Source organism: Lissotriton helveticus, chromosome 10 (genome assembly GCF_964261635.1).
Source record: "Lissotriton helveticus chromosome 10, aLisHel1.1, whole genome shotgun sequence".
Lineage (NCBI taxonomy): Eukaryota > Metazoa > Chordata > Amphibia > Caudata > Salamandridae > Lissotriton > Lissotriton helveticus.
Window position 1 is genome coordinate 866,951,789 of NC_136071.1, and position 12,101 is coordinate 866,963,889.

Genomic DNA, 12,101 nt, shown 5'->3' on the forward strand with positions numbered 1-12,101 from the left:
TAGAATTAAAACCTTAGAAATTGACTAAAAACCCAAGGTTCCTGGAACGTTATAGTTAGGTTCAGATTTTGCACACAGATAACCACAGGAATTCAGGAGTTTTAACAAGAGTTATCTTAAGTAACCACAATTTGTGTCCTAAGGTAACTACAATTCACTCCCCCGTCATGCACAGTTTTCTCATAAATAATTTTACAGCAAATGTTGCAGTGATATTATTAATGTCATAGAAGATGTAAAATGTGGGGTAATTAGCAGTGCATGGCCAGAGTGCGAGTTACAGTTACTTTAGGGCCCTAGTTACAGTAAGTTGAGAAAACTAACTATAACTGCTGAATTTCTACGGTTTTGTGTGTGTGTGTGTGTGTAAAATCTTAACCTAACTAAAACATCCCTGTAAGCTTTTTTTGTGTGAATTATTATGTTTTTAAAACTCTATTTCCTAACTATAACGTCCATGTAACCTTTGTTTTTTCCAGTGATTTCCAATAGCCAACCCTCCCTCGCATGCAGTCAACCCCACACCACAAACAGCATTTGCCGTGAGCAAAGGGGGTTGGTCTACCCCAGAACTATTTCAGTCTCTCTGTGATTTGTTTGGTTGGCATATGTCCTTCCACCCCATCAGACAGCACAGTGCAGTGCAGCTGAGGGACTATTTTCTCTTACTGCCTAGCACTCCCTGCTTCCTACCACCCTCGCTTTATTAAACACACCCAGTATCTGCAGACTGCTATCTTAAATTTGTTTACCATTCTAAGATGGCTGCAAATGCACATGCATATCGAGTATCTTTTAATGCAAGTTCATATTTGTTGGACATTGCCATCTTAGGAGAAATGACCCAACACTTTCTGCTTTTTCCTCCTAGGCTTTGCCGACCCTTTCCGCATGACCTTAGGAATCTGGGCACATTCCCAATTTACTGCAGGGGGAAGGAGTGCATGGCCACCATGTCTTAATTGGGCTGGGGCATGTACATTATGTGTTTAGGTGTCGTACCTTCATGTGTCCCATTAACAGGTACACCACATACCAGGGCAGAAATGGCACTGACTAGTAGTGGGACGTCACACTGATGGTGCTATCCACCGGATAGCCTGTCAACCCTGTATTGGGTCTGCCATTGCAAGCCTGTGGGCTGTCATTCCACCCCTGCCTAGGTTGGCATCACGCCTCAGCCAACCCTGAGTGGGCCATCCCTTACCATGAGGGCACCCCCACAAGAGGAGCCCTGACTGACACAGGGGGGGGGGGGTGGTTGACTGAAGGCAAGCGGGTACATGGGGTTGTTGATGGGATCTAAAAATCAATATACATGTATCGTTGGCCTAATATATACAATATAACCCCGTAATCTTATAATAACATAATTAGAGTTCACTATGATCGCACATTAACGAATGATTCACTTTTGATTTGTTTGCTCCTATTGGTATAACCGGAGCCGTTTGTTTCGTTTCTTTATGTGCAAGTGCTGTTTCCATGAAATCACGTGATTCTGATTTCTGCTCGAAACTACGACGGCCAGTCAGGCTGCCTACTATAATCTTTTGTTTGTAGCTCAAGGAAACCCAAGGTCACACCTGCCCTGCTTGTGGGATGCGCACATTCTAGCAGAGCCCGTTCCTGTACTCCCCGGGCTACAGATAGACAGGGAGGCACCTTACTGACCTGCCTCCGGAATAGCTTAGGCCTAGGCTACTGGCAAATCAATTGTGCCTTATATGGGTATTCCTCTTGGCTTGCGGACAAGTTGTATCTTTCCTTGCAAGCCGTCATCGTGAACGCATGAAACATATATATACTTTGTATTTTGAACATGTAAGCAGTCTCCTCTGCGCACCTCCAAGGGTCGTGTAGACTGAGGCTCCCCTGTCAGGGATTGTATTTGAAGAATAAATGACTGAACCTTCTCCATTGCCGACTGAATTATTATAACAGATGATGGTATATGGGCTATTGGTAAGTATAGCCCGATAGAATTTATTTCGATTCCTTCAGTTGGCGACTCCGCCGGGACTCCGCGATAGGGTTGTCCCCTCCTGTAAACAGGGGTGACGGGACAAGGAGGAGTTCTGGCCAAGTGGGTGGACAGAAAGAGGATCCTGATTTGAGACACCCGTTTGTGGTATGAAAACAAGCCGTTCCACTCTCGAGCCCAGTATCCCTCCCAGCTACTGAAGACCCTACGCCGGAGTCCTACGGGCTTAACCCGAGAGAAGAACAGACTGTGTCGGTCTGTCTAGGTGTCGGCAGTGGAGAATTCACAATCCACCTGAGTGCACCAGGTGAGTGATATTTGTGATGAGATTGGATAAGGATCACTCAGAGGAAGTGTTTCTTTTTGGTTAACAGTTAACTGTCTTTGTTTGAAGGTGGCCGGTGAAGCCGGACCACGAGGGGATCTGTGGATCTACCGTTGCGGCGAAGGGGCTGCGCGGGTAGAGACCCCACAGACTTGTTTGGTGAATGATTGAGACTACATCTGATGCCTTAGCAGGGTACGGCGTTGCTCGCTCGGCCGAATTCTCTCCGGGAAAGCCCTGGGAGCAACTGGGTAAGCTAGGGTTATGGAGACGTGTCCAGATGCCCGGCCCAACCAGAACAGGACCATGGGATGGCCTGTGAGAGAGTTTGTGGTTCGCCTATCAGGTGCTCTCAGAACAGTCGAATGACTGTTCCTGTTTGTTGGGTCTTTGTTGGTCTGGAATTCTTTTGAATCGATTCCCCGAACAGGAGTCGACGGGCTCTGTTTGTATCTGAAGACGTCATTTGCATAGATTTTGAAGAAAAAATGCCTTGCACTGTTTTTACAGCACTTTATTGTGACGATTGAATGAAAACTGTATGAGTGGATGATGGGAAGGACGCGTCCAAGTGTGTAGATGTTTGTTTCGATTTTGTGAACAAAAATTGCATCATGCCTTGTTTCAGTAAAATATGTTTTGGGTGCTGCTGTCGGCAAGGTACACGGCTCGAAGAAAAACAGCCTGCCCCTCCCGAGGGTAGTCCCAGTTTTGATATGTATGTTAAACACGGGTTACAACCAATCCTATTTAATACCCTTTGGAATAGGTATACGAAGGATAATTTGGAGTTGCAATGGCCTCTTACAGGGACCTTTGATGAGAAAAAGATTATTTACATACAGAATAAATTGTTTATGAAGAAGAGCCGTCAGTCTATGTTTGACTCCTTGAACTTATGGTTGAAAGAGGCCAAAAGACGATGGATCAGAGAAGAGAAGTTGGGAAGGCTGAAGAGTGGACAGACGATTACCCAGAAGGCAGTAGCATACGATAAGGGAAAGGTGGAATAAAATATTGAAAGAATGGATAGACAGTTTCGATTGGAAACAAGTAAAAGCTATGTGGCCAGACCAGAGACAGGGGATGAGTTAGAAGATTTGCTGGAAGTCTGACCACCTCCCCCTTATGCTCCGCAAGGTTTGTACCCAGTTGTACCTTTGGGACGGGCAGATCAGTTGGGAGCTGCATCGAGTGTAAAAACACCGATAGGGGCTGTTGCTACGGCCCCCACTGGAGGGTCAGGACCTGATGCTCCGTTTTCCCCTCCTCTTCGACAAACTACCTCACCCTTAAATTTAAATTGATACTTGTATAGCGCACTACTCACCCGCAAGGGTCTCAAGGCGCTTCTACGAATACCGCTGTGGAACCCATCCTGGCTTTCCCTGTGAGGTGTCCACTCCTGGGCACCCCCCAAGGTGGAGGCCAGGCATCCTTAGCGTTGTGGGGGCCGTTGTGGATATTAAGCAAGCTATTGCCCTGAGTTGCAGAGTGGGACTCCATGATTGGAATAGGCACCGAGGCGAGAATTATCAGGTCCGTGGAATTTTAAGCCCAATACCCGCCGAGGCGGGGAATTGAACCCTGGTCCCGGGCTAGACCTCTGCATCAGGGTCTGCCGCTCTAACCATTGAGCCACACTTCTCCAATATCCCTTCGGCCAGATGCAGCCGCCCCCTCTCCTTTGCATCCGGTGTTTCTCTCCCCTCCGACTCAGACCAATTTAGACCTCCGAAATACAGTTGGCCCAGGAGCCACACCCAAGCGACCGTTGTCTGACTTGAGTGATCAACCAGCTTACACTCGGTCATTGTTGGGAATGGAGGAAAGGAGAGCTATTATAATTCAGGCATCCCAGTGGATGCGGAATGCTATTTATACTTTGAAAGGTATCTGGAGCACCATGAAAGATTTCGAACCAGTGGCACAACAGCTGGCTTTAGAGAGCATGGCGATCCGATTGATTTCATTATGGGAACAGCATTTTGAGGAAGGACTTCCACCTCAAATAATGTGTGATATGAGGGATCACGCTCATAAATTCATCTCCAAACTGAGGAAGTGTATCAGAATGTTACAACGCTTTTGCATTATCGAGAGCGATTGCACCGAAAGAGTGCTGAATGGGGGGCACAGCACCCCATGAGAGAGGTGCATCCTCTCTTTTTCCCGAGAGGGCCCGTGATAAAAGACAATGGGGGTAATATCACCAGAGCACGAGTGGACGCTAGGCTTCAGGAACAATGGGTTTACACCCCTTGGAAACTAAGCGAGGTCCTTACGCTAAAAGCCCAGCTCCCTGACCCTCGTAAAAATTCTACCGCTTTTTATAAAGAATTGACCGAAGCAGCCAATTCTGCCATTATGACCATAGCTGATATCGAATTATTTTTTGGTCTCCTGATCCCAGTAGACATATGGAGACAGATACATGATACGAATCATATTCCAGAGTTGGGAGGAACATGGGATCAATTAAAAAAAAATTGGGATAAGGAACGGAAACCCGGTGAGAAACCGAGGGACGAAATATTGGCCGTACCAGATAAAATTGTTACATACATGAAGAAGACTCTTCTTCCCCCTAGGAAAGTAGATTGGGATAAATTAACAGCGTGTAAACAGAAAAAGGACAAAAGTGTGTCCGATTTCTTTACTCAGTTCGAGAAAGTTTTCATAGATTTTAGCGGCCAGGACCTCCCAACAGAGGGGGGAATTCGATTATTTGTAAACAGATTTGTCACAAATTTGCTACCGGAGGTTATGTCCCGTCTCCAATCAGCTGAGAGTACGTGGACTATGGCGGCTCCGTCCGTTATCCTTAGCATGGCCCAATATTATGAACATCGTGAAAATGAGAGTAAGGAAAAATCAGAGAAAAAGACTAAGGATCTAAAAACTAGAGTATTACTGCAGCAAGTCAGTAGAGGGCAAAATTCAGGACGGGGAGTGCGAGGCTCATTTCAAAGAGGCCAGATGACAGGAAGAGGTAGAGGAGGCCCTCCGAATATTGGGATAAACCAATGTTCCTATTGTAAGGAGGAAGGACATTGGAGGGTGGATTGCCCTCTGTTGTTGGCAAGGAACGGACCTAGTAGAGGACGAGGAAGGGGTCGGGGGAATATAGATCGAAATAGCATGAGAAAGGGAGGATTCACAACATGAGTGTTCTCGTAAGAATCATTTTGATGACCCTCAGAACAGACAATACTACAACGAGACTTATCAGGAAGACAGGTATGATGAACGGGATTATGCATGAGACAGCCATGGACAGAGTGGGGGCCATATTACAGTACCAGTTGACCAAGAGGGACCTTATGTACGAGGAGAACTGTTGGGTACATCGGGAAAGTTTTTAGTGGATACTGGGGCGTTGAGTAGTTCAGTCACCCATACACTGGTCCCAGGGGCAGCTCTGTCTGGCCAAAATAATGTATCAGTAGGATTCTCTGGAATACCGGTAGTGAGCCCCGTTTCAAAACCTCTGCCTTTTACGATAGGTCCCATCTCCATGCACACACCCTTTCTTCTAACTTCTAATTGTGGTGAAAACCTCTTAGGGTTAGACATCTTGAAGAGATTACATGCACGCATTTATTGCTCTCCTGATGGTGTTTTTCTGACAATGCAGAAACCACCTGTGAAAGAGACTCAATACTTCGCTAAAAATGAGACTTTGCCCCCTGAATTCTCTACCATTCCTCGGACACTATGGACGACAGGGGACACCGATGTTGGTCTGTTAAGAATAGCCCCTGTGTCAATAACATTGAAACCAAATGCACAGATGCCACGCATTACTCAGTATAAGATTTCACCAGAAGGTGAACAGGCCTTGTTGCATATCATTCGCGACCTCATTGACAAGGGGGTAGTGGAAGAAACAGCTGCTAACGTTTGTAATAGTCCAATTTTGCCGATTCTGAAGAAGATACCAATTGATGGCGCCCCTGAATATAAGACTGCATATCGTTTTGTGATTGATCTTCGAGCCGTCAATAAAATAGTAGTCTCTCAATATCCAGTGGTACCAGATATTACAGCAATTCTCACCATGATTCCCCCTACGGCAAAATATTTCTCTGTAATAGACTTAAAAAATGCTTTCTTTAGAATTCCAATTCATCCTGATAGCAGACATATCTTCGGATTCTCATTAGGAGGCCGAAGCTTTAGATTTACGCGTGCACCTCAAGGCTATACAGAAAGTTCCAGCATATATAGCCAGGCTTTAAAGGCAGTCCTGGATGAATTAATTTTGCCTGCAGGTAATGCGATTATCCAGTATGTGGATGATATTTTGGTGGCCTCCGATACAGAAGAAGGCTGCAAAGAAGCGACAGTGAAGTTGTTACATCATTTGGCTGATAAAGGAAATAAAGTCTCCCTCTCCAAATTTCAGTATTGTTGACAGTAAGTGACCTACATTGGCCACTTACTGTCGAAAGCGGGGAGACGACTAACACCGGAACGAATATCTGTAATTACTAACATGTCTGTACCTCGTACCCAACGTGATGTCCGTGCTTTTCTCGGCATAACCTCTTACTGTCGCCAATGGATTCCTAATTATTCACTCCTCTCTAAACCCTTGTTGTATTTGACTACCAAAGATGTGCATGAACCCCTACCCTGGACGGATGAATGTCAAGAAGCCTTTGACTCTTTGAAATCTGCTTTGTGTTCTGCACCTGTCTTGGGTACCCCGGATTACCGGAAGCCTTTTTCACTATGTGCACGAGGTGAACGGTTGTTCCCTTTCAGTATTAACACAGGGTTTTGGCGGAAAACAGAGACCCTGTGCCTTCTTTTCATCAGTACTAGAGCTGGTCTCACAGGCCCTTCCCAGTTGTTTGAGGGCCACTGCGGGGGTAGCGGTGGCCATCCGACAATCAGAAGGGATAGTTTTGAATTCAGATCTCACAGTCATGGTACCGCATGCTGTGGATATTCTGTTAAATAGAACTAAGACCCAGCACCTTACGAGTGCTCGTTTAACAGGATACGAACTAACATTGTTTGCACCCCACATTACAATTAAAAGATGTTCTACATTGAATCCAGCAACATTATTGCCTCTCCCTTCCAATGATAAAAAGGACGATATCCATGATTGTATATTTAGAACTGAAGAGGAAACAAAAGGGCGTGTGGATCTTACCGACACCCCTTTACCAGAACCCCAAGGAGAGTTGTATGTTGATGGTTCTTGTTTAAAATCGCCAAATGGTACTGCAACAGCTGTGTATGCTATTACGACCCTGAAAACGGTGGTGGAAACCGCTAGGATTTCACATCACTCAGCCCAGGCAGCTGAACTAATAGCTTTGTTACGAGCATGTGAAATGAGTAAAGGCCTGAGAGTAAATATTTACACAGACAGCCAGTACGCCTTCGGCGTTGCCCATAGTTTTGGGAGGCTGTGGAGGGAAAGGGGTTTCTTTACCACGCATGGCCAGAAAATTCAACATGGTTCTTTAATTGACCGATTGTTATTTGCCTTGACACTACCAGAAAAAGTTGCCATCATCAAATGCAGTGCTCACAAGAAAGTCATTGATTCTACGGGAAAGGAAAATGCTTATGCTGACTCAGTAGCCAAAGAAACAGCACAAACTAAGATGACTCCCATGTTTCCTAGTGCTTCAGCTCGGTGGGTGGCGGAAACATCTGTGTTTGACAATACCACTGAAAGCGTAAAAGAGTTACAGAAAGAAGCTACCACAGATGAGGCACAAAGATGGGAACAGGAAGTGGGACAACTGGACAAAAATGAATGTTGGATAGATCGAAATGAGAAACAGCGTTGGTTACTTCCTAATGCATTGGTATATGCTGTGGTGACCATGGCTCATGGTCCAGCACACATAGGAGCAAAAGGTATTTGTGCAGTATTAGACCCAGTTTGGAATAACCCAAATATTCCCAAAACTGCAGTGCATGTGGTTAAATATTGCCCTGTGCGTTTGCGTTACAACCCAGGGGGCAGAGAATCTGTCCTGAGTGGAAATTTTACACCGCCATCTTTGCCATTTGAAGTTATACAAATTGATAACATACAAATGGAGAGAGTGAACAATTTGAAATATGTATTGGTGGTGGTTTGCGCTTTCAGTAAATGGGTTGAAGCCTACCCCACCAAGGAAGCCATTGCAGTTGCAACTGCTAAAGCTTTGGTTAAAGAATATTTTCCCCGATACTGCTTGCCCCGTATTATCTGGTCTGATAACGGGACACATTTTAACTTCTTACTGGTTCAGAGTGTTTGTGATGGTCTACAAATTAAGCAAAATTTTCATGCAGCCAGGCATCCCCAGTCAGCTGGCCTAGTCGAAAAATATAATGGTATATTGAAACTGAAGATGGCCAAGATTTGTGCTAGTACTGGAATAAGATGGCCCGATGCCCTCCCTTTAGCATTATTGTCTCTAAGAACAACACCACACACAAGAACGGGGTTATCACCTTATGAGGTGATCTTTGGCCATCCTGCCAATGTGTGGGGAGTCCCTAGGCCCAGGTTCTTTAGAGATATTGATTATCCTTTGATGACAGACTATTTGTATGCCTTGACTAAAGATCTGCGTTCTATTCATCAACAGGTATCCGAGACATAGTGGCCGCTACCAGAGGGTTCTGGACATCGGTTGGAACCGGGCCAGTGGGTTCTGGTGAAGAACTATCAACGGAAATCGAGTTTGGAACCGAAGTGGTCCGAACGCTACCAAATCATACTGGCCACGAGGTCGGCCGTGAAGGTGCATGAGCGCAAGCATTGGATCCACGTCAGCCACCTGAAGCGCCTCCCGCTCCCTTTGCCCTTTGATTTGCAAAGCCGCAAAGGAATCCCAAGCCAAGAAGGAGAGTCGCTTCAGAGCCTTGTACCTTTTTCAGAAGCCCGAGAAGAAGGGCAGCCAAGTGCAGCGTTGCCCCCAGATGACAGGGCGGCGGCTCAATCAGCGGAGGCCATTGTTTCTGGTGCATCACAGGGTTCGAATGCATCTGATGCCCTTGCCACCGAGTTGTTTTCTGACCAGGAGCAACCTGGTCACTGTAAATACGACCTGTGGCCCCGAAAACAGCGCAGTACCCCAGATTCCCATGGTAGGAGTTAGGGAAAGACTTGAGTTGAGAAACATTGGATAGACACACTGGGGTACTGAGCGAGACACTGGACTGAACCCGTTGAGAGCTTGGAACACTGTGCTAAGTAGCTCTGTTCAGAAAGAAAGACTGAGTTGAGGGCTGCGGTTGTTCTGCAGGAAGAAGGAAGTTGTTTGCCGTCTTTTTCTTTTGATGCATGACTAGAGTCTGCCTGTGAGGCTCTAAACGGACACAGGAAAGAAGATTCCCTCTGGTGGCGTGCGTGCTTTGTGGATACAAAGATAGTTTTGGACTTATAGAGAGGGACCGAGTTAGAATTGGACTTATAGAGAGCATGTTTCCCTTTGCTCGATTTGTAATGGAGGATGAAAGACCAGTGGCTCCTCGGCGATATGTGGATAATATGCATTTGTTTTCCGGATGGTCCACCAGAGTGAAGGTGGCATTTGTTGCTTTTATTGTTATTATTACAGTAATTCTGATGTTTGTATTTGTATACTTAGAATTTCAGCACCCTGTACAGAAGCTGATAGGAACTACAGTTGCCCCGGAAGAGCATATCTTCTATTCATTGCCCCCTCATAAGGCGAGACATAGAGAAACCTATATGAAAAACACTTTCATTGAAATGTTGCATCAGACCCACAGCACCACAAACAAAACGAATTGTTGGGTATGTGGGTTACTTCCCTCAGTCATGCACCAGCATGAACTATTCATTTCCCTACCAATGTCTTATTTAGCTAGCTGTGAAGCCTGGTTCCAATTACTATCTTTGAAGTATTCACATTATGTAGCTGAGCCAAAAATATATACTGAAAAAGATTATGAGGCCATTTTGAAGTATATAGAACAACATCAAGGATTTGATGCAGAAGGGAATGGCGGAGAGGGGTCTTTGGACCCCAATACTTGTATGAATGTATATACAGATTATAAGAATATTACTTGGTTACAGGAGGAAATGCAGGATTTTGAACTTTTCAATGACACTATGTATTTCCAGCATTTTAAAGAACGAAATGTTACGAATGACAGAGCATTGCCGATCCCCATTATCAATACTACCTCTCCCTTTTGCATTCAGGGACGAGGCCATGTTAAGGTAGGAAAGAGCAGATGTAATTATACTTTACAGGTATATAGTACCCCGCCCATGATTACTCTTCCAGATGTATATTTCGTATGTGGTGGAATGCGTACACGTGGCTCCCAAGGGGATGGGCAGGCAGCTGCTATCTGTCGTTCCTCTACCCTCCTGTTTATATTGCTCCGCCCGATTATCACAGAACTCATCAGTTGGTTCAAAAGGAGGTAGTGGCCAGCCGAAATATTAGGAGCTTTGACAACGACAGTACTGATCAGACAGACACCTCCCTACAACAATTCGAGGATTTTGCCAAGGGTCTCACCCCCTTTTGGGGACCTATATTTAATAGCCGCAGTATAAGACGCTTGTCCAGGATAGTTGAGAACGTGGTCCAGACCACCACTAGGATCTTAACAAACATTACTGTGGAGCTTCAGGCGGCGAGGCTTGTTTCGCTTCAGAAACGGATGGTTCTTGACGTCATCCTTGCAGATAGGGGAGGAGCCTGTTGTGTGATCGGCAGCTCTTGCTGTGTGTTTATTCCTGATTCGGCCCCTACCATTCATCTTGCTATACAAAAACTACATCGACTAGCTAGTGAAGCACATGTGGATAACAGCACCTGGTCCCTTAGTAGTTGGTTTTGGGGCCTTTTAGCTACTTGGGGTTGGAAAATATTTATGGTGCTCGCTGGAGCTTTTGGAGTAATTTTTACCTGTTGCCTATGTCTCCACAGTGGCCCGGCTTGTTGCTCATTTTGTGCGGCAAGGATAACATCTGCTTTGAACTTTTCTCGTCAAGTCAAAGCCGAAAAACAGATGATTCAAAAAGAGGTGTCAGATCTTCTGCAGATCGATGAGGGAGTTTTCGTAGAATAAAACCAGTTATATTGGCTATAATAGGCCAAAAGGGCCGTCTGATGGGATCTAAAAATCAATATACATGTATCGTTGGCCTAATATGTACAATATAACCCCGTAATCTTATAATCACATAATTAGAGTTCACTATGATCGCACATTAACGAATGATTCACTTTTGATTTGTTTGCTCCTATTGGTATAACCGGAACCGTTTGTTTCGCTTCTTTATGTGCAAGTGCTGTTTCCATGAAATCACGTGATTCCGCTTTCTGCTCGAAACTACGACGGACAGTCAGGCTGCCTACTATAATCTTTTGTTTGTAGCTCAAGGAAACCCAAGGTAACACCTGCCCTTCTTGTCGGATGCGCACATTCTAGCAGAGCCCGTTCTTGTACTTCCCGGGCTACAGATAGACAGGGAGGCACCTTACTGACCTGCCCCCGGAATAGCTTAGGCCTAGGCTACTGGCAAATCAGTTGTGCCTTATATGGGTATTCCTCTTGGCTTGCGGACAAGTTGTATCTTTCCTTGTAAGGTGTCATCGTGAACGCATGAACATATATACTTTGTATTTTGAACATGTAAGCAGTCTCCTCTGCGCACCTCCAAGGGTCGTGTAGACTGAGGCTCCCCTGTCAGGGCTTGTATTTGAAGAATAAATGATGAACCTTCTCCATTGCCGACTGAATTATTATAACAGATAATGGTATATGGACTATTGGTAAGTG

General features: G+C 45.4%; 1 protein-coding gene across 1 annotated transcript in view; it reads right to left on the reverse strand.

The window, feature by feature from the left end:
• The window catches only part of DNAH11 (dynein axonemal heavy chain 11), a 3,642,058-nt gene that overhangs the window by 343,896 nt on the left and 3,286,061 nt on the right, over positions 1 to 12,101 (reverse strand). The gene's annotated exons all lie outside the window — the stretch shown is intronic.